The sequence below is a fragment of the Montipora foliosa genome, chromosome 3 (genome assembly GCF_036669935.1).
Source record: "Montipora foliosa isolate CH-2021 chromosome 3, ASM3666993v2, whole genome shotgun sequence".
NCBI classification, from domain to species: Eukaryota; Metazoa; Cnidaria; class Anthozoa; order Scleractinia; family Acroporidae; genus Montipora; species Montipora foliosa.
Window position 1 is genome coordinate 17924709 of NC_090871.1, and position 19978 is coordinate 17944686.

Genomic DNA, 19978 nt, shown 5'->3' on the forward strand with positions numbered 1-19978 from the left:
CCCTTACGACTCTCATTTCAATATGAATTCTCGTGTTTTTTTTTAGCCACATTGTCATAGTCAATAGGGAGTTTAGGCTCTGTTAAATGGAACTGGGGTAACCCGGTAGGTGGAGTCGGAAAATAGCTCGCGTTCATATGCACTCTTACCACCCCGGGGTCCTGGGTGACCTTTCTCGAGGCTGCTTCGTGGTCGCTAAGTATGTAAACAGGCAAAACGGCAGGTGGAGGGCGCATTTTGGCGGTTAATGTTTTTTTTTTTTTCTCTCTCATTAGCTACTCTTGCTCAACTTTTCAGTGCTGTGGCTTCTTATTATCACTTTTAATGCTGCAAGGCCTTGGCAAAAGGCAATATATTGCGACACAAGCCGACCCTGGCTTGGCGGGTTACCCCACCTTCAAGCGTTTACATGGCAAAACGCGACCCCGGCTGGGCGGGTTACCCGGTCTAGACCGTGCAACCCGCCTCGGCGGGTTACCTCACCTATCATGTAAACGCGAGGCTGAAAAGATAAGGGTTTATTATGGACAGGCGGGTTATCCCACCAAGGCGGGTTATCCCCACCTCCATGTAAAGACAACGGCAACATCAAGGAACACGTCACTCCAAAATATAACTCAGCGATATCGCAAGTATTTTGCGATTATTCTGGCTTGCAACGATGCGGTTACAAATAAAACCGCGTCGTGTAAAACGCTGCCATAGTATCTTACGGTCCTTGTTTTTTTCCAGTTCAATTCACAGATGAACTGAAGAAAAAAGAACGCGCTTCGTATCTTACAATAGACCTTATTCACGACGGCCGCCATGTTGATTTGCTATTATCATGCAAATTAGCCACACACTTCTGAGGGGGCAAACAACGCAAGTTCGAGAGGTTATAACGATCATCTTAGCCACACAGATGATTTGTTTCACGTTCATCGAATGTTTATCATCTAAGTAGTAAAATAGAATGATTGCACAAGTTACTTCGATGTTTTTTCAGCGAAAAAATGAGCAGATAACAAAGTAAAAGTCAAAATGTCAAAGGTAATCAAAAGATATAAAATTATTATAAAAGGCACTTAATTCTGAATTCTAAAGTGTACTTTGAGCAATGTTATTTCAATATTTCGACGAACCGATTTTCCGCAATCTGCCTTTTTCCCAATGTTTGCCCCCCAGCATAACACATGGCTAGTTTGCATGACAATTTGAAAACCAACATGGCAGCTATCGTGAATAAGGCCTATTGAGAGCTTAAGCACGCGGCGATTCGGCAACCGGAAGTGAGATGTTTTCCTATTTAACCTGTATTGACACTACCTTATTTATATTGTCAATAATTATTTTAAGTACTTCCGGATACGCTCTTGGCTTAAAAACGTCGCGTGCTTAAGCTCCTAATGCCGCCCAGCGAGGAATGAAAAACAGTTATGTGGGTTTGGGCGATCCAAGCCTCATGTAGATTTTATCGCGCGTCTTATCCAGGTCAGTTGGGTGCTGTGTAGCTTGTAGTTTCATGTTATTCACGTTTAATAAAAGCTTACTGACCCGATAGGATGGCCGATGGACACAGCGCCCCCGTGGATATTTACTCTCTCAGGATCCAATTCCATTAGCTGTGAAGAGTTAAAAAAAAAAATTCTTGTTAAAAGGTGACACTTTGCTTTCATGGACCGAGTTCCTTCCAGATGGCTATTAAAGTTCTCGATATTTATCTTCTTTTTGATGTCTGAAATGATTGATGTTTTCTTATCCTCGAAGATACTTTGTGTCGGTTTAACCAAGGCAGTTGGCAAAATTAACGCGCACCAGCGAGATGTCCGAAAAGTTTAATAGTAAATACGAAACAGTCAACACTCAGAAAGGGGCCGAGCACCAAGCAGATGAAGAAATGTACTGACGGCACCAACAGGGCTCTGTAGTACTGGCGATAAGAAAGGCACCAAAACTGTCCTTGGTTCGTATTACAACGATAGACAATGTTGGCTTGCTCCTTGAACAAGTACATTTAACGAAGACAACGGAGGACTAGCGAATAAATAACATGCTATTTCTGACAGTTGTAGCCTGCGAAATTGGCAGAAATGGATATTTGCCGGCACGGACCAGAGGACTGGGTCCGGTTGTCTGGTGGGGATTATGGGTAATTTGTCGTAGAAATAGTGATCCGTTAGGGATTTGAATCAGTCTATTGTAGGTTCAGCTTTCTTCGCCTACTTTTTTGTTAAATTTTCCCCTTAGCCTTCATAGGGTAGTTGCATAGGGTTTGGAGAATACGTTCCCTCATTCCCGAAGGGTTTTGGGTTTTCGTATCCGGCAGGTGCCCAGTGTACTTTTCCTTTAACAAGATTTTAGGAGGTCAGAACCATTAAGTATGCTAACGTATTGTTATGCTGGAGCGGAGTTTGTATGCATATGGTAAGCAAAATAAACCGGCTTGTGGCGCTTGCTGTCCTACATGCCCATGTATCTACACAGTTGTGTTGTGATTGAGTTAGTCGTGTTGTGTCTGATTGGATAGTGGAGTCAAAATAGTCACTCTCAGTTAAGCCGTATTTGCAACTTAACCAACTTAACATACCTTTATATTTGCCAAAACTACAGCACTGAAAGCCTCGTTTATTTCCCACATGTCAATATCCTCCTTTTTCAGACCAGTCTGTTGCAACACCTGAGGTAACCAACGTACATGTAATTAACGCCAATTTGGGCGAGATGTAATTAACTGTAAGCTCAAACCGACCAGCCTGAGCTCTTAGAGTGCTACTATGATGAAAAAATCACTTCCCTTTTTTCGTCAGATTTTGAAAGTGTTTGCTTAACACCTGCCTGGCAAAGTCTTGATGTTACCAAAGCATTCCCTCGTATTCCATTAAGTTATATTTGTATCATTACTTTCTATAACTTTAACCAATCCGACGACCTTTGTAGTCTACAGAGCTGTTTATTTGTATGACCTGTTTGTTTTACGAAAACAGAAGTCACATGCTGCTAGAGTTTTTTCATTCTCTTGCGGATTAACCTGGAAGTTTTAGATTCTTAATTTAGCGAAAGCACAGCCAAAGCTCGTGTTATTTTAGGGAATTCCACGCAGACGCTAGAATTAAATGGCGTAGGACTGTTGCGTTTTTTATACGGAAATTTTAAGAATCATTTTTTGAATTATTTTACTTCAGGATTCAAATTGTTCTTGAATATCTTGCCAAGATATCGTGATTTTGTTTGCCGACATTTAATAATTCCGTTCATATCTCTATTGTTTATAATGTGGCTTTGCGGTTTTGAAGTACGGTCAAACTTTGAATCCTTGTACTTGAACAGTTATGCTGAATTGCTTCGTTAACGATATTACTATTTCCTCTGGCAAAATTCGTGTTAAAGCGATCGTTTTATTAAGTTGGAAATCGTTTAAGAATGGATTAGCTTAAATTTAAGTACTGCATAAGGTTCCTACGTTTGTCAGCGTACTTCACGGAATTCATTTAGTGAACATGATGTCAACTAAAAATGATTTCTGCATTGTGCGGATTTTTTACCGTTATATTGGACACTAGGAGGAAAGTTATAAATAAACAAATTGGGGAGCATTTATGGACAATACTCTTAAAAGCATCTGGTCCTTTGATTTCCTGAACCCGTTTTGCATATTGATTTTTTATAGTCTTTCTCCGGAATTGTCTGAACAAAATCATGTGGGATTCTCTCTTGATCTTCTAAACCTTTTCAGTCAACGTGAAATCGCTCGTTCCCAGTTGCCTTGATAGTTCGATTGGCAGAGCTGTGCGCCGGTATTGGAGAGGTCATGGCCGGTTCAAATCCCGTTCAGGGCTTTCTTACCGCCAAGTTACTGTTACTATCTAAGTCACATTTAAACCTGCAATGAAAATATGAACATGCTTCTTTCGGCAGTTAAAATATACGTTTTTCTACTCAAAACATAGTCGGGAAGCAGTCCAAGGAGGTCGTTGAAACGTGTACATTTATAACAAAAATGAATACAATAAATAAATGAACTAATCATTAAAACTAATTTAAAAATTGTAACTCCACGTGTCAGACACATTATGGTTTATATTTTAGAAGGTTAGCTATACAGTCAATTGAGAATATATATCGCAACCTCACAGGTGTAGGGAAGAGGACACTCGCCTCTCACCAATGTGGACAAGATTCCGCATCTTAGTTGTTGCCCTATGAAGCTTGGGCTGGTTCTTGTTACTTTTTCACAAAACCAAAATGTAGCTTATCATTGCCTGAGTGGGCCGTATGGGAGAATACACTAAGGTATAATACTGCGCCGTGTTCTTCCTTAAATAAAATGTTCTTTCTTTCTTTCTTTCTTTTTTCTTTCGTTCTTTCAGTCTTTCTTGGAAGTGTACCAAAAATGTAAAGCGCACGTGCGGGGCCTGTTGTATTGTGTGGCATCCTCTCGTGATCAGCGTTCGTGTTTTTTTCTTCACCGAAACAGATGAAGACCTTTGCATGAGAGCTCAGTTCCTGAGGATTACTGTTGCGCAGTAGGAATAAACCGATTATTTGGTCTTATAAAGAGTACACATTGCGATGGTTAAGCGTTTATATCTATGGTTTTGTTCTTTAATTCTAACGCGCAGAAAAACAGCATTCTATGAACGGATTGTGCGATAAAAATAAAATGCAATGACAAGTGCGCAATAGGGAAGCTATCTGTTAACAAACATTGCTTTTGTTGGTCAAATGTGGCAACCACAGGAACAAAAGACCCTTTGTTTTGACAGCCAATGAGACTCTGGTTGGCACATTTATGACAATAGGTGACGTCAACGATATTTTCCCTATATGTGAATGCGCCTTATTTGATAGCGCGCCAAGTAGTTTTTTTTTTAAGTTTTGTCCAAGGTCGGAATTGTGAAATGAAAATCGTTGCGTTCAATGAAAACTAAAATTTGTTGAGTGCCTTTTGTTCCATGCTGAAGTGATGATGTGAAGTCACTTGACACTTATTACGAAGAGCACTTGTTGTCACTTTAACGTGGGTAGACTGGAAACTGTTTCTCAAGAATATTGGGGATTTAATATTTAACCTCATTGCATCGTATTGCTTGATAACTTTTGGATTCTAGGGAGAATTTCCGACAATCCACTGTATTTGTTTTATATGTGCGTTAACCTGGATTGGCAATGACCAGTGTCGCTAATTGCTTCGTTGACTGATCTCCATACTCAAGTCTTTCTACTGTATTATTTTTAGAATTACCCCCTGGGGTCAAATTGATAATAACAAGGAATTCATTAAGTGTGGTCAAAGTATTGTTTCAAGCTTCTCACCCTTTTTTAAAATCGCTGAATCACCAACACCTTTCCGCGGGCGTTTGTTACTGAACTTTCGCCGTTGGACTGCAAGCCTATATGTGAGGGTGGCGCTTACTAGTACAAACCATAGCCGCATTCACTAAAGGTTTAGTCAAAAATTAATGTCTCCAAATTTATGCAATGTCACTCAGTATTGATACCGAATAAATTTTGGTGAGGTGAGAGTCATAAGCAAAGTTAACTGAGAAGCTGAAAGCCCTTTCGCTGCCACATTTTTTTCTCTCCCCCTCCCTCTTTTGCTAACGAGTATTTTCCAACTTAAGGCGGCTCACGTGGTCTCAGATCTTCCTATCTCCAGGGACCCGTTTCTCGAAAGTCCCGAAAACTTTTCGGGCCCGGAAAGCGATTTGTGAATCTGCCAAACACTTGTTCAGGAAAGCCGATCTTTTAAGATATTTTCAAGGTAACAAAAAACAAACTAAATGTGAAGTTTGACGACTTAAATCCCCTCCATTCTTGAGAAACAGAGGGAGTTGTGACACCCGAAAATGGCCCGTAAAGTTTCGGGACTTTCGAGAAACGGGCCCCGGGTCAGAATCCATCGCTTCAAGTGAAATCTGAAGTTTGTTTAGTTGGTTATGCAACGGACTATCACGCGGGAGGTCGCGGGTTCGAGCCTCGTCCTAATCAATCTTATGGGGCTCAGAATAACTGAGGAGAAAGTGCTGCCTTTGTCATTTCATCTGCTAATGGTTAGCTTTAAAGCCTTCTGGATATATATGGACCATAAACAGAAGGCCTCGCCTGACAACCTTTCTCCGTGGACTCGATAACCCTTACACTGTTCGCATAGGTTTCAACAGTAACAATCTTGCGATTGGTCTTATTTCTCCACAGTGCTCAAAGCCGAGATGACCTGGCAATCAGCTCTACACCCAAGAAAACCAAAAAGGATAAAGGTTTATTTAACTTATTTAGAAGTACTAGCGATCAGGACTTGACCGCCGAAATGAAAAACGGAACTTTATTGGGCAAGAAGCATAAGGACAAATTGCCCCCTTCCAAGGAGTTGATGGGGAATGGTTTTCACCACAGCGTACCTGTGGAGGGGGTAATGGAAAAGGAGAAACGGAAGAAACGAAAGAGAAAAGAAAGGAGAGAGGTGAAAAGGGAGAGGACAAGGCTGGAAAGAAAGAGAAGATAAGTAAGAAAGATCGAGAGGAGGATAAAGAGAGAAAAGAAAAGAGGGAAAAACGGAAAGAGAAAGAAGAGGAAAAGGACAGGAAACTCAAGCGACGGGATGAAATGGAGGGAAGTGAAGCTGATTGTAGTATTTGTCAGGAAAGATTAAGAAAATCTAGGGAAAAATCTCACAAAGAATCGAGACATAGAGACAAAGAACATAGGTCAAAACACGAACATAAACGGTCAAGAGATTATGAGGAGGAAGATGTAAAGGACAGAGGACATAAATATTTGGATAAAAACGACGATGAGAAAGAATATAGGAAAAAGAAACACCACCATGAAAGAGAGAGGGAAAGAGAAAAATCAAGAAAAGAAAAACGTCATCATCATGAACGTCATCATCACAAACGGAGAACTGAAGACCATTGCCCTGGAAATGAGGTAAGAGAAATATAATTTCTTCGTTAGCAATTGTTACTCAGTCAGAACCCTCCAAAACACCTGTCTCCTACTTAGAATGAACCTACAGCCAATTGAAACCATTTGAGACACTTTATTTTCCTCTAAGAAAAAAACAGTTCTATTGATCTCTCTTCCTCTTGAACAATGTTGGGTCTCTGTGGCCAATCACTTGTGAAAACTGTTGTGCAAGATATGGTCTTTAATATCGTTTAAGGGGAAGTGGGGGTGGGGGGTGGAGGGAACCCAAGGCTGTAGTAGTGGGTGGGAATTTGACATCTCTTGGAAGTAACTGACCAATGGCGTGTCCCCAGACGTCTTATCCAGGGATTGAAGTTTCATGAATTTCAAGCAGACATCTATGCACGATAATCCAGTCGATGTACCTTGGATCAAACGGGTGATCTCAGCGATTGGTATGATTTGGGAGCTGAGCAGGGCTGGCGCAGTGGTGAAAGCACTCGCCTCCCACCAATGTGGCCCGGGATCGATTCCCGGACTCGATGCCATATGTGGGTTGAGTTTGTGGGTTCTCTACTCCGCTCCCGAAGGTTTTCGCTGTGTACTCCCATTTTCCCCTCTCTTCAAAAACCAACATTTGATTTGATTAGTTGAAATTTCAGTTGATTTGTAGTGTCCCCAATTAGTAGAGTAGTCGTTCTTGGCAAAATAAGCTCGAGACTTAAATGAAGTCATTATTATTATTTATTATTATTATTATTATTATTATTATTTATTATTATTATTATTATTATTATTATTATTATTATTTGAGATGAAGAATATGAAAACTTGAGCCACGTAGAGTACTTTTGAATTGTTTCGTACCATAGTACGACTGCGAATATCCCGGTGTTCACTGGTAGAGCATCCGAACCAGACAGATGAGACACACAATCGCATAATATATGTTCATGTTGCAGATGATTTAGCAAGGTCTTGAATTGCCATCTTTTTCTTTTATTTAATTCTCGTGATGTTGCAGCCCTAAAGAAAGTATTTAATGTTAATTATATGACTCTAAGCGCGAAAATGTTCGCTGTATTTTCTTGTTAGGTGGACTGTGGACCCTTTCCATGTAACGAGGCTAATTGCATGACGTGTAAAGAGTCATTAAATCGTTTTGAAGCTTGGCAAGAACGTTGCACAATTGAGATAGAATCCACGCGGCGTAGGCTAGAACACAGGCTGCACCGATTGGAAAAGAAACTGGAAGAGCAGCAATCAGAGGAGAAACAGATCAAAGACAGAGAATATGACCGTGTGCTGGGACGCGTCACTGATGAATGTCGAGAAGTTAGCAAAAGTGTAAGAGACTCTAGCGGTGATGTTAAGGAAGAAATCCGCGGATTAATCAGGGGAGGATTAAGCAAGTTGGAGCTTAAACTTGGACAGATTTCCACAGGATATAACATACCCTTTATGGAATTCCAGGACAGGTGTAATCCCGAGTTGGGCAGAAACTGTTCTGCTGACCGAGGTATTCGCCGTGCAATGAGGAGCAGAAGTTCTCCACATCTGGGAAGGGCGCCGTGTGAGGACTGCGCAAGCGCATTGGAACACAATGGGTTGATGCCCCGTATGTAAATACCATTTTCATTCTCACATACAACTAGAACCGAATAGAAATAAATGTACATTTAAAGTGCGGGTTATAAACGAAAGGCAGATTGAAGTCATCCTCGCACTTTAACTGGCTTTCGTCTATAAGTCTTAGCTGCCTTTCGTCTATAGCCCGCACTTCAAATAAACATTTAGTTCATTTCTCGAGTCCTCAGTTCAGTCCTCAAGCCCAACAAATTGACTTGCTTCCAACTGAGTGGCTTCATATCTCAGTTGGTAGAGCATTGACCGGTATCGTAGAGGTCATAGGTTCGAATCCCGTTGAAGCCAAGGGGTTTCAATAAAGTTCGAAGCAGTTTGGCATGCAAAGTATTCCCGCGGACATTATTAAGTTGCAGAGGTGTGTTTTCCTGCATTCTGTAGCCCAAAGCAATATTCTTTACCCACAGAAAAACCACACCTTTTTTAGACAATTTAATGATTTGATACCAATATCCACAAGAAAATTAATTACAAAACGTGACACAAAAAAGCACTTTTCTCAGCTGGAGGCAATTCGGCTCGCGAATAAAAATAATCGTCGATCGACCGCGATCTTTTCTGGGACACGCAACATTGGGACATTTCAGGTGGTCTTTTATGGATCGTAATTCTTTTCGCAATGCCTTATGGGGCGATTCGTTCTGAGTTGAATGTGGTTTGGGAAATTGAACGCAGCGTATGAAATTGAGACATTTTGACAACAGAAGGCAGATCGAGAAAAGGACAAGACTGTATTTTTTAAATCAATTTTTGTAGTTTAAAAAAGCCAGTCTTTTGAGATGTTGAAAGCAGCCGGGCAAAGTCACGTCCACAGCCGGTCAGTTCAGTTTGCCCGGTGCCCGGCGCTTAATGAAACCCCTGGAACTTACAACCCACCTGCATTTTTCAGTTGTCTATAAGAGACAATTAGAAACCGGAGATAAGCGCCGGCCTGATGGACCTTCTAGGCTCGTTGCAGACTTTTTTATGAGAGACAATTGCTTCAATTGTCCAGTTAAGTGCGAAGATAACTTCTGCCTTACAACTTCTACCATTAGTAACCGGATCAACTGAGTTCTAATTAACGATTAGATTATGAGCTTGAGATTTCTATGAGGTGATAGTTGATTCGGCCTTCGGCCTCATAGAAATCGAGAGCGAATAATCTAATTGTTTTAGTGGAATTCTTACTAAAATTTACTTCAAATAACGGTTTCCAGTTATTTCTTGACGTATTATTAAACCTTGCGCCTGAAAAAGATCGCTCGGATTGAATTGCCATTTAAAATCTAAGTTGTGCGCGCGAGCGCATCAGCTTTTTCAATAATTTCAACTTTTTTGAAAGTCAAGAAACCGTAAATGTCCTTCGTTTACACTTCTCAGAAATTTAATTACCCATTTGCATCCAAATTTTCCTCCAAAACTTTGGAAAAACGAAAAAAAACGTCGTTATTTCCAAGACGATTTCCAACCACTGCACACTAATGGCTGATAGTGTTCAATGGCTCAGCCAATCAGATTACAGCATTTGCATTAGTATACTAGTAGAATTCTACTAAATGTAAATTGACCAAGCTAACGTTTTAAATTTTAGCCTTTCACGTCAGAGGGAATATGGTCAGCTCTCTGGTGTCCCCATGTTGGTCGGCCTTCTTTGTGTATAAACTTAGTTGATTCAACCATATTTCCCTGCTTAAAACCCCCACCGATGCAAGTTGGCAACACCACAGCTTCTTAAGAAACCAACCCCATTTGCTGCTGTAAACAGCTTGATGAAAAGAAAAGATCCCTTGGAAAGATAGCCGCCGTAGATTAAAGTTAGAACTGACAGCAAAAGAACTGAAAGAGCCAACCAGCGATCGTAAGAAATGCAATGCAGGTTTCTATTACCGAGCACCGGTGGCTCAATTGGTTGAGCACCGGGCTGCTATGCGAGAGGTCTTGAGTTCGACTGCGGCCGGACCAACACTCAGGGTCTTAAAATAACTGAGCAGAAAGTGCTGTCTTTGTAATAACATCCGCAAATGGTTAGACTTTCAAGGGTCCACCCAGCTTATTTAACACACAATCCTTCCCTATGCTGGGAACTTGACAAGTTTATGTTGCTCTAAGGTCGGGAAGGTAGCAACCGCACAGTGACGAACTGATTTTGAAGCCCCCTCGTTGATTTCAATTGCCATTCATATTACCATCGCATATGACGTTTTGGATGTTCAGAGACTGAGTGTAAACTGAGATTCTAAGGAATGAGATGATAGAAGTTCCCAAGAGTTGGGGAAATTGAACACAACTCTGTGCCCCAAGGTAAAAAAAATTGCCTTCAATTTACTGGAAAAATGTCAAACTCTGCCAGTCGGTTTGCGAGATCTCACTCCGAGGAGACCACCCTACTACAAGGACCTTGAATCGTGCATAACGTACTAACACTTTTTTGTTTTTTCCAGTCTACTTACTTAATATTTTTTCATCCACCTTTTTAACAGCTGTTCCCACCACCCCTCTGAACGTAAGCACATCTCTCACAAGTGGAACAAGTTCTGCTGTCAGTTCCCGCGCAAATATCAGTGACACGGGTTCCATGGAAACAGTCATAGCAGCGAGGCCCGTACTCGAGGAAGAAGTCTTAAGAGTGGTGCCGGAAACAATCTTAGAAGCAAAGCCTGTTGTGGAGGAATCCGTTCACAACTTGTGCGACACCTACGCTGCTTCACAGGTACTGTTAAAAAGGAAATGTAGGAAAGCGAAATGGCATTCATTAAAGCCCAGTTTTTTTATGGCAAAGCACGGTGCGGGAGCTGCTAAGAAAAATGCAAAATCCAACATAGGTGTAAGTTTTGATAGGTCGAGTCGCCCAGGGATGGATCGGAACAGGAATCGGATGCAGGATGCAAAATATCGTTCGTCACCATGTCTTGATACTCATTTTCAAAGCGAGGCTTCTCCATTGAGCAATGCATTCTGGTCGAAAGCACAATGCATTATGGTCAAAAACCAGGAAAGCCAAATCATCGAGATTGTTTTGGCTTTACTAATAAAAAGACTCGACAACCATGCGCCAGTTGTTGGAAACTGGGGATGTGGAAGGCACCATCCACGTTAGTAAATCATTGACCAGGGAAAACCGCTGTAAGCAGCGTTTCTCCGTGGGATAGTAATTGATGCAGTGGATGGTGGACACTTCCCAACGTCTTACGTACATCGTATATTCTGCTCCCGTCTGACCTTGTAGCTCAGTCGGTAGAGCAGCTGTGATCTAACCCGAAGGTCGTGGGTTCAATTCCCACCCTGGTCAGAGTTTTTCTCTGTCCTTGAGTGGGCCCATTTCCATTAGTAGGGCTAACGCTCACATGGCTCATATGGGTAGAAAAAAGCACTTCACAACACCCTCTTACAGTTAATTCTGTTGAAATATAAGCGCTACACGGCCAACGTTTGCGTAAACGTAACCACTTGTACTTTCCAATACTGTACTTCGTTTGTGTATAAACCAAATTAGAATAATGTCTTTCTGTATTTGATAATTTTTTTGTCTTTAGTTGTGTAAGGCTTTTTTCTAATATTCTTTTCACCTTTTTGATTCCTGTACTAGAGGGAATGGATTTATTTTATTGTCGATTTCGCGAATGTCATTGACTTGATTTATCACATACCACAATGATTTGATGCTAGTCTAAGTTTCTATTAAAGTTAAGCCCATTCGATGGGATTAGTTTTTGGATGGGAAACAACTGCGAAGTCTCTGTAACGAAGGCCTCTAATATTTCTTTTTACTTCTTTTTCTTCTCTTTCTTCACTTGATTTCATTGTCGTGTTTGGTTGTTAAAGTCTACTTTCTAGTCTTCTTTTCACGTTTTTCATTCCTGTATTGGGAGGAATGGCGATGGAATCATTTAGCAGACATGTTGACTCTCAAAGCCCGCCAGTGCTCTGGGCCACAATGCCACGTGTATTTTTGCTGAATTAATTTTCTTTCACGATTTATTTTGCTGCTAAGGTTGACCATTGCTTTCAAAATCAAAATTTCTGACTTTTAGACGCCGTTATAATATTAAAGCTGCTTTATCATTTATCAGCGTCCGCATCTCGTGCTGTATATTCTTTTAATGTTGCTTGTATTTTGCTCTCATTCAGTGTCCTGAGAAAGAAATTCTTGCCGATTTCGGTGCTCATTTGTTGAAATGAGGGAAGCATATTATGTGAAGTGAACTGTGAACTTAGCTCATAACCCTCGCGGGTTGAATTTAGCTTCGACTGGACTCAGAAAAATGAGTAGTTGAACTCGATTCACCCCGGAGAACGTCTCGGCTTCTCAGCCCGTGCATGTTGTTGTGATTTCGTGTTCGTGTTCGTTTGATCCACGAAATCGGAATGTCGCGAAATATTAGATACAGAAAACGATTTTCCCAGAAGTAGACTTGTCATTTAATGCTATTTGCTAGACTATATATATACAATATTTCTTCCCTTTGCACATTTGTACCTGATCAAATTTATCGCAGTTAATTTCGATTTTTTCTAGGAGGTGATGCGAACTGTGAAATCACTACCGCAAATTCTGTCTACTTCTGTTTCATCACAATGTCTCATCCACGGTATCCATGAATGAACTAAAAAAAGCAAAAGTCTTGCTTCATGTGGTCAAAACTGAACTCTGAAATTAAAGTTGGCCGCCATTTTCGAAATCATACGGGATTCTTATCAAGCGGTTAATCTACTATCCCTGGGGTTTGCACATTTGTGACTACGAAGCTACGAAGAAAAAAAAATTTAAAAAAGAAAATGGGCCCGAATTGTCACGGTGGCTGCCTGCGGCATCTCAAAGAATAAAGTTGTTTTAAGCCTACAAAAAAAGGATTTTCGCTTTGTATGAGAGTGGTTCGACGCCGTCGGCCGCGGTGCTGACCGAGAGAATCGAAGCCCATTAACAGCTTTAAATACGTGATTGACCACTTTATTGAATACCGTGTCCCATGTGCATAAACGCGTCAATTTCAAAAAACGCTCCGAGCGACCTCAGGCAAAGTATCTCTGGTTTCCCTTCAGCACGCATAAATCTTTCGCCTTTTACTAAAGATTTCCGTGGAGGAGAACAACTGAATGAGTCTGTAGACTAATTTTTCATCGCCCTGCCTTGTGGCGGGGCTCATCATAAAGCAATTTAACAACTTTGATGCTATCGTGCAACCGAACGCTGTAATCAGGTCTCTCGTGTCCGGGCGCTTTGATTCTGTCGGTTAGGAACGAGCATGGGCTACTTTTCATGAGTAAGTGCGCAAATCAAAGGCTTTTGATTCTTCATTGCAACCTCTGAAATTTAAATAAAAAAATCTCTTTAAGAAGTAATAAAAGAGACGTTCGCCGTGAACTGTCGGCTCCAACAATCGAAGAAGCATATTGACACTTCTGAACACACATGCGTGATTGAGCGCTCGTAGATACGGCATCCCACATGAGTTACCGCGCCAAGTTCAATTGAATGGTCAATGCAATAACTTACCTAGTTAGCTCTGGTTCTCTTTCAATACGTATAAATCTTTCGCCTTTTACTAAAGATTTCCGTGGAGGAGAACAACTGAATGAGTCTCAAGACTAATTTCTTGTCGCCCTGCCTTTCGGCGGGGCTCTTCATGAAACAAGGAAAGAACTTTGAAGCGAATGCGAAACGAAGCGTTGTTGTCAGATGTCTCGTGTACACACAATGTTTATAAGAATAAAAATATAAAACTTAATATAGCGCACATGATCCTATAGTTCTAAGGCGATGCACATCAAGTTTACAAGATCCACTAAAAAAGAAAGCAACTAAAATATTATCCTAAAAAAAGAAAACTAAAAATCAGGTCCAACATCACAGAGGAAATGAAGCTAATAAAAAGACTCGCGAAACAAGTAAGTCTTAAGATCACGTTTAAAAGAACAAAGGTCAGTTGCAAGTCTCAAATCATCGGGTAGGCTATTCCAAAGTGCTCGTGCACACACGGAAAATATCTGACGCCATACTTAGTATTGGACCTAGGAACCTTCAGTAGACCCCTAGATGAAGACCGAAGTGGATGCGATGTTACATATCTATCCAGTAATGGATAGTAGCGGTCAGTAACTCAATCCAGATTCGATCAAGGAATTGCGCAAGTCACAGGCTTTTGATATTTTATTGCAACATCGGAAATTTAAGTCAAGAAATCTCGTTTAAAAACTATAAAACAAATTCTCCCGCTGTGAATGCGTGTGGTTCGATGCCGTCTGCCTCATCGCCTACCGAAACAATCAACGAATTTCATTGACAGTCATGAACACGCATGCGTGAATGAGCACTCTTTTCAGTATTAATTAGATACGGCATCCCACCTGTGTTACCGCGTCATGCTGAAAGTAATTGTCAATGCATAACTTTACTTTGTTAGCTCTGGTTTTCCTTCCACACGCATAAATCTTTCGCCTTTTACTAAAGATTTCCGTGGAGGAGAACAACTGAATGAGTCTGAAGACCAATTTCTTGTCGCCCTGCCTTGTGGCGGGGCTCCTCATGAATTAAAGGAATAACTTTGACGCGAACGTGGAATGAAACGCTGTATTCAGATATCTCGTGTCCAGAAACCGTGATTCCGTCGGTCAGTAACGAGCCTGAGATAGTTTATATGAAGGAAGTGCGCAAATTACAGGCTTTTGATACTTCATTGCGGTCTCAGGAATTTAAGTTAAGAAAGCTCTATAAAATCTACAAAAAGAGACTTTCGTCGTAAACTCGCGCAGCTCGAAGCCGTCGGCTCCAACAATCGAAGAAGTACATTGACACTTCTGAACACGCATGCGTGATTGAACGCTCGTAGATACTGCATCCCACCTGTGTTACCGCGCCAAGCTGAATGGAATGGTCAATGCAATTTACCACTTCTTTAGCTCTGGTTTTCCTTCAACACGCACAAATCTTTCGCCTTTTACTAAAGATTTCCGTGGAGGAGAACAACTGAATGAGTCTGTAGACTAAATTTTTCGTCGCCCTGCCTTGTGGCAGGGCTCAGCATCAAACAGAAAGAACTTTGTCGAAATTGCGAAACAAAGCGCTGTTGTCAGATCTCTCGTGTGCACACATGGTGTTTCTTTCGGTCAGTGACTCAATCTAGTTTCGATCAAGGAATTGCGCAAATCACAGGCTTTTGATACTTCATTGCAACATCGGAAATTTAAGTCAAGAATTCTCGTTTAAAAACTATAAAACAAAGTCTCCCCCTGTGAATGCGCATGGTTCGATGCCGTCTGCCTCATCGCCTACCGAAACAATCAACGAATTTCATTGACATTCTTGAACACGCATGCGTGAATGAGCACTCTTTTCAGTACTAATTAGATACGGCATCCCACCTGTGTTATCGCGTCATGCTGAAAGTAATTGTCAATGCATACGTTTACTTTGTTAGTTCTGGTTTTCCTTCAACACGCATAAATCTTTCGCCTTTTACTAAAGATTTCCGTGGAGGAGAACAACTGAATGAGTCTGAAGACCAATTTCTTGTCGCGCTGCCTTGTGGCGGGGCTCCTCATGAATTAAAGGAATAACTTTGACGCGAACGTGGAATGAAACGCTGTATTCAGATATCTGGTGTCCAGAAACCATGATTCCGTCGGTCAGTAACGAGCCTGAGATAGTTTATATGAAGGAAGTGCGCAAATTACAGGCTTTTGATACTTCATTGCAGTCTGAGGAATTTAAGTTAAGAAAGCTCTATAAAATCTACAGAAAGAGACTTTCGTCGTAAACTTGCGCGGCTCGAAGCCGTCGGCTCCAACAATCGAAGAAATGCATTGACATTCCCGAACACGCATGCGTGATTGAGTGCTCGTCGATACGGCAACCTACCTGGCTTACCGCGCCAAGCTGAATGGAATGGTCAATGCAATCAATAATCTTGTTAGCTCTGGTTTTCCTTCAACTCGTATAAATCTTTCGCCTTTTACTAAAGATTTCCGTGGAGGAGAACAACTGAATGAGTCTTTAGACTAATTTTTCGTCTCCTTGCCTTGTGGCGGGGCTCGTAATAAAGCAATTCAACAACTATGATGCTAAATAAATAAATATTGCTAGTGCTAATCACCCTTACTTGCAGTCGAGGACTGAATTGCGAAGGGCGCGGCTCACGACATCGGGCTGAAAGCATACAAAGGCGCCTCTGGCTGCCGCTATACAGTCCATGTTTGATGTCGGAGGACAGCACCACAGCTAGATGTTAATTAGCTGTGAGTCGATTTTGATGAGGGAGGAAAACCGAAGTCCCCGGAGAAAAACCCTCGAGTCAGGTTGAGATCGACTGAAACTCAGCCCACATGCTGGCCGAGGCCAGAATTGAATCCCGGCTCATAGTGGTGGGAGGCCCGATAGATAACCACTAAGCCACCCTGAGAGATCTGAGATCTGACTCATCTGTAGTCAGATCTCTCGCGTCCGGACGCCTTGATTCTGTCGATTAGTAACGAGCCAGGGCTACTTTTTTACGAGGAGGGGCGCAAATAACTGGCTTTTTATTCTTCGTTGCAACCTCTGAAATTTAAATAAAAAAATCTCGTTAAAAACTACAAAAAGAGACTTTCGCCGTAAACTCGCGCGGCTCGAAGCCGTCGGCTCCAACAATCGAAGAAGCATATTGACACTTCTGTCTGATCACGCATGCGTGATTGAGCGCTCGTAGATACGGCATCCCACCAGTGTTGCCGCGCCAAGCTGAATAGAATCGTCAATGCAATCATTTACCTCGTTAGCTCTAGTTTTCCTTCAACACGCATAAATCTTTCGCCTTTTACTAAAGATTTCCGTGGAGGAGAACAACTGAATGAGTCTCTAAACTAAATTTTTCGTCGCCCTGCCTTGTGGCGGGGCTGGTCAAGAACGAAAGGAACGAACAACGAAACGCTGGAAGTCGAAAATATGATCATGTTACGCCTGAACTGAAACGCCTTAAGTGGCTTCCAGTATCCAGTCAGATTTACTATCGAAATACCATTTTGGCTTTTAAATGGATGAATTGTCGTGCCCCTGAATACCTGAGCACTATTTTCATCAAACGTTCTGATGTAAATAGATATACAACCAGGAGTTGCCAATTTTTAAATATCCCTCTTTTAAAAACTGCCTCTGGACAGAGAACTTTTTATTACCGAACTGTTAGCATATGGAATTCCTTGGAATCTAATTTGAAACTTTGTAGCAACGAAATAATCTTTAAGAAGCGTTTAAGGAACAAACTGCTAAGGGATTTTTTAGGAAGTGATTGACCGGACGTCGTGATTCCGAATTTCGGTCAGAACGAACTCGATCTCGTTTTGATCGAACTGCGCAAATGACGTGCTTTTATTCTTATATAATTTTTATTAAAAAACGTTTGTTAAGGGCTGCAGAAAAGAACTGTTGTTATGAATGCACGTGGTTCAAAGCTGTCGGCTTCAGTGCCAACCGGAAGAATCGAAGAAGTCATTTGACAATCCTTTACCACGTGAAATCTGGTTTTCCTTTAACGTGTAGCACTCCTTCGCGATTGACAAAAGATTTCTTTAGGGAACAGTCCTATTCAGCCTTGTGGCGGTTCTCAACCAAGATAGTCTCAAAAACAACTTGGACGGCGTCAGTTCGCTTAAAAGATCGACACACGATCTCCGAAGTAAACTACGAGCAATCCCTCTAGTCGAGCGTGAGAAGAAGACAGGCACGAGAATAAAATGGCCGCTCGAAATGTGGATACGAGTAGGAGCGAACGACCCATTTTTCCACGTGCCTGTTCGAATAAATAACTCGGTTTTTAATCCGGTTTTTTTCTCGTTCATTTTTGTTAGAAATAGCCGAAGGAAATTGTACAGCTTCGGATATTCATTTTTTACATGTGTGTGTTTCAGATTACAAGATAATAACTAGGCACATAATAATAATACGATCACTGATGGTCGTGGGTTCAAATCCCATGCGGGCCTCGGCTTTTTCCGAGTTTCCATTTGATGCATAATATTTTTCATGAACTTCGTAAGAACGCATTTAACATAGGTCTGGATGCTTTTCACAATATACAAAATCTAAAAAGCAATTTTACATCCTCCTAAGAGAGACAACCGAGGTGGCATCCCTGATCTTGGTAGACAAAGCTTTGAGGCAAAATGTGATTTAAATGCGAAGCCTTTCAATATCATCTGTATACCTGTAGTTATTTTACCGATCACTTCAGTTCGATAGGTTGTAGTGATTTTCCTCACATCCAGTGGAATTTCGATTAACACTTCCTGACCACATCATCAGTTCTGATTAAAATGCGTGAGAGTTACTTGGTCGTACTTGAACTTCCCACTACGATCAAGTAATCTATGTGTAAGTTTTGATAGGTCGAGTCGCCCAGGGATGGATCTGAACAGGAATTAGGAGGCTTAAAAAGTAAAAGGCAATTTGGCCCAGTGGTTAGGGCGCTTGCCTTGAGATCCGGAGATCCCGGGTTCAAGACCCGCTCTGACCACTCGTTGAATTTGTTCCTGGTAGTCCCTGGTTCAACTTCCTAGCTGCTCTTGTAAATACAAGGAAAGGTTACGTTTATACAAACGTTGGCCGTGTAGCACTTATATTTCAAACAGAGTTAACTGAATAGAGTGTAATGTGAAGTGCTAGATTTCTATCCCATATGAACCATGTGAGCGTTAGCCCTACTGATGGAAATGGTGGGCCCACACAAGGACAGAGAAAAACTCTGACCAGGGTGGGAATTGAACCCACGACCTTCGGGTTAGATCTCCGCCGCTCTACCGACTGAGCTACAAGGTCAGACGGGAGCAGGCCGTGGGAACTGAATTCCCACCCTGGTCAGAGTTTTTTTCTGTCCTTGTGTGGGCCCATTTCCATCAGTAGGGCTAACGCTCACATGGTTCATATGGGATAGAAATCTAGCACTTCACATTACACTCTATTCAGTTAGCTCTTGTAAATAGCCAACTGGTTTGCCTCCGGCCAGTTGGGATTCTTAACAGTTGTTGTTGTTGTGTTTTGTTGTTTCGTTGATTGTGTTTCATTGGCCCTGAAAAGCCCCTATGGGGAGCGGTCAATTAAGTATGTATTGTATTGTATTGTCGACAATCGATCGCCGCCGTGTTTTGTGACTCCTGTTCAAAGCGAGGCTTCTACATGGAGCAATGCAATCTGGTTGAAAGCGCAATGCAATACTCTGAAAAACTAGTAAAGCCAAATCATTGCCTGATTTCAAGCCGAAGGGGACTAGGTACGAGTCTATAAATTATGGGATTAGCAACTATTCACTACTTGCAAAAATACCATAATACACCTCTTTAACCCCTCAAAAATCTGCATAGGCATTGTTTTCGACTGGTCTTGGGACATTTTTATGTCCCAGGAGAAATTGCAAACAATGGTTATGCAAAAGTTTTGGGGGGGTAATAGAGGTGTATTATGGGATTGTGCAAGTAGTGAATTGATCTCCATAATCAA

The 19978-nt window shown here is 41.5% G+C and overlaps 7 non-coding genes and 1 pseudogene across 7 annotated transcripts; all 8 read left to right on the forward strand.

The window, feature by feature from the left end:
* The first annotated feature begins 1804 nt into the window (after positions 1-1804).
* LOC137995343 (RNA-binding protein 25-like) overlaps positions 1805-19978 on the forward strand; it is a 21751-nt pseudogene continuing 3577 nt past the window's right edge.
* On the forward strand, positions 13535-13655 carry LOC137998168 (U5 spliceosomal RNA). Its single transcript, XR_011122733.1, has one exon. It is a non-coding gene; the product is annotated as a U5 spliceosomal RNA (small nuclear RNA).
* Positions 14014-14134, forward strand: LOC137998245 (U5 spliceosomal RNA). Its single transcript, XR_011122806.1, has one exon. It is a non-coding gene; the product is annotated as a U5 spliceosomal RNA (small nuclear RNA).
* Positions 14913-15033, forward strand: LOC137998169 (U5 spliceosomal RNA). Its single transcript, XR_011122734.1, has one exon. It is a non-coding gene; the product is annotated as a U5 spliceosomal RNA (small nuclear RNA).
* Positions 15409-15530, forward strand: LOC137998230 (U5 spliceosomal RNA). The gene has a single exon (XR_011122791.1). It is a non-coding gene; the product is annotated as a U5 spliceosomal RNA (small nuclear RNA).
* Positions 15927-16047, forward strand: LOC137998180 (U5 spliceosomal RNA). The gene has a single exon (XR_011122746.1). It is a non-coding gene; the product is annotated as a U5 spliceosomal RNA (small nuclear RNA).
* LOC137998244 (U5 spliceosomal RNA) lies at positions 16423-16541 on the forward strand. Its single transcript, XR_011122805.1, has one exon. It is a non-coding gene; the product is annotated as a U5 spliceosomal RNA (small nuclear RNA).
* LOC137998250 (U5 spliceosomal RNA) lies at positions 17263-17384 on the forward strand. The gene has a single exon (XR_011122810.1). It is a non-coding gene; the product is annotated as a U5 spliceosomal RNA (small nuclear RNA).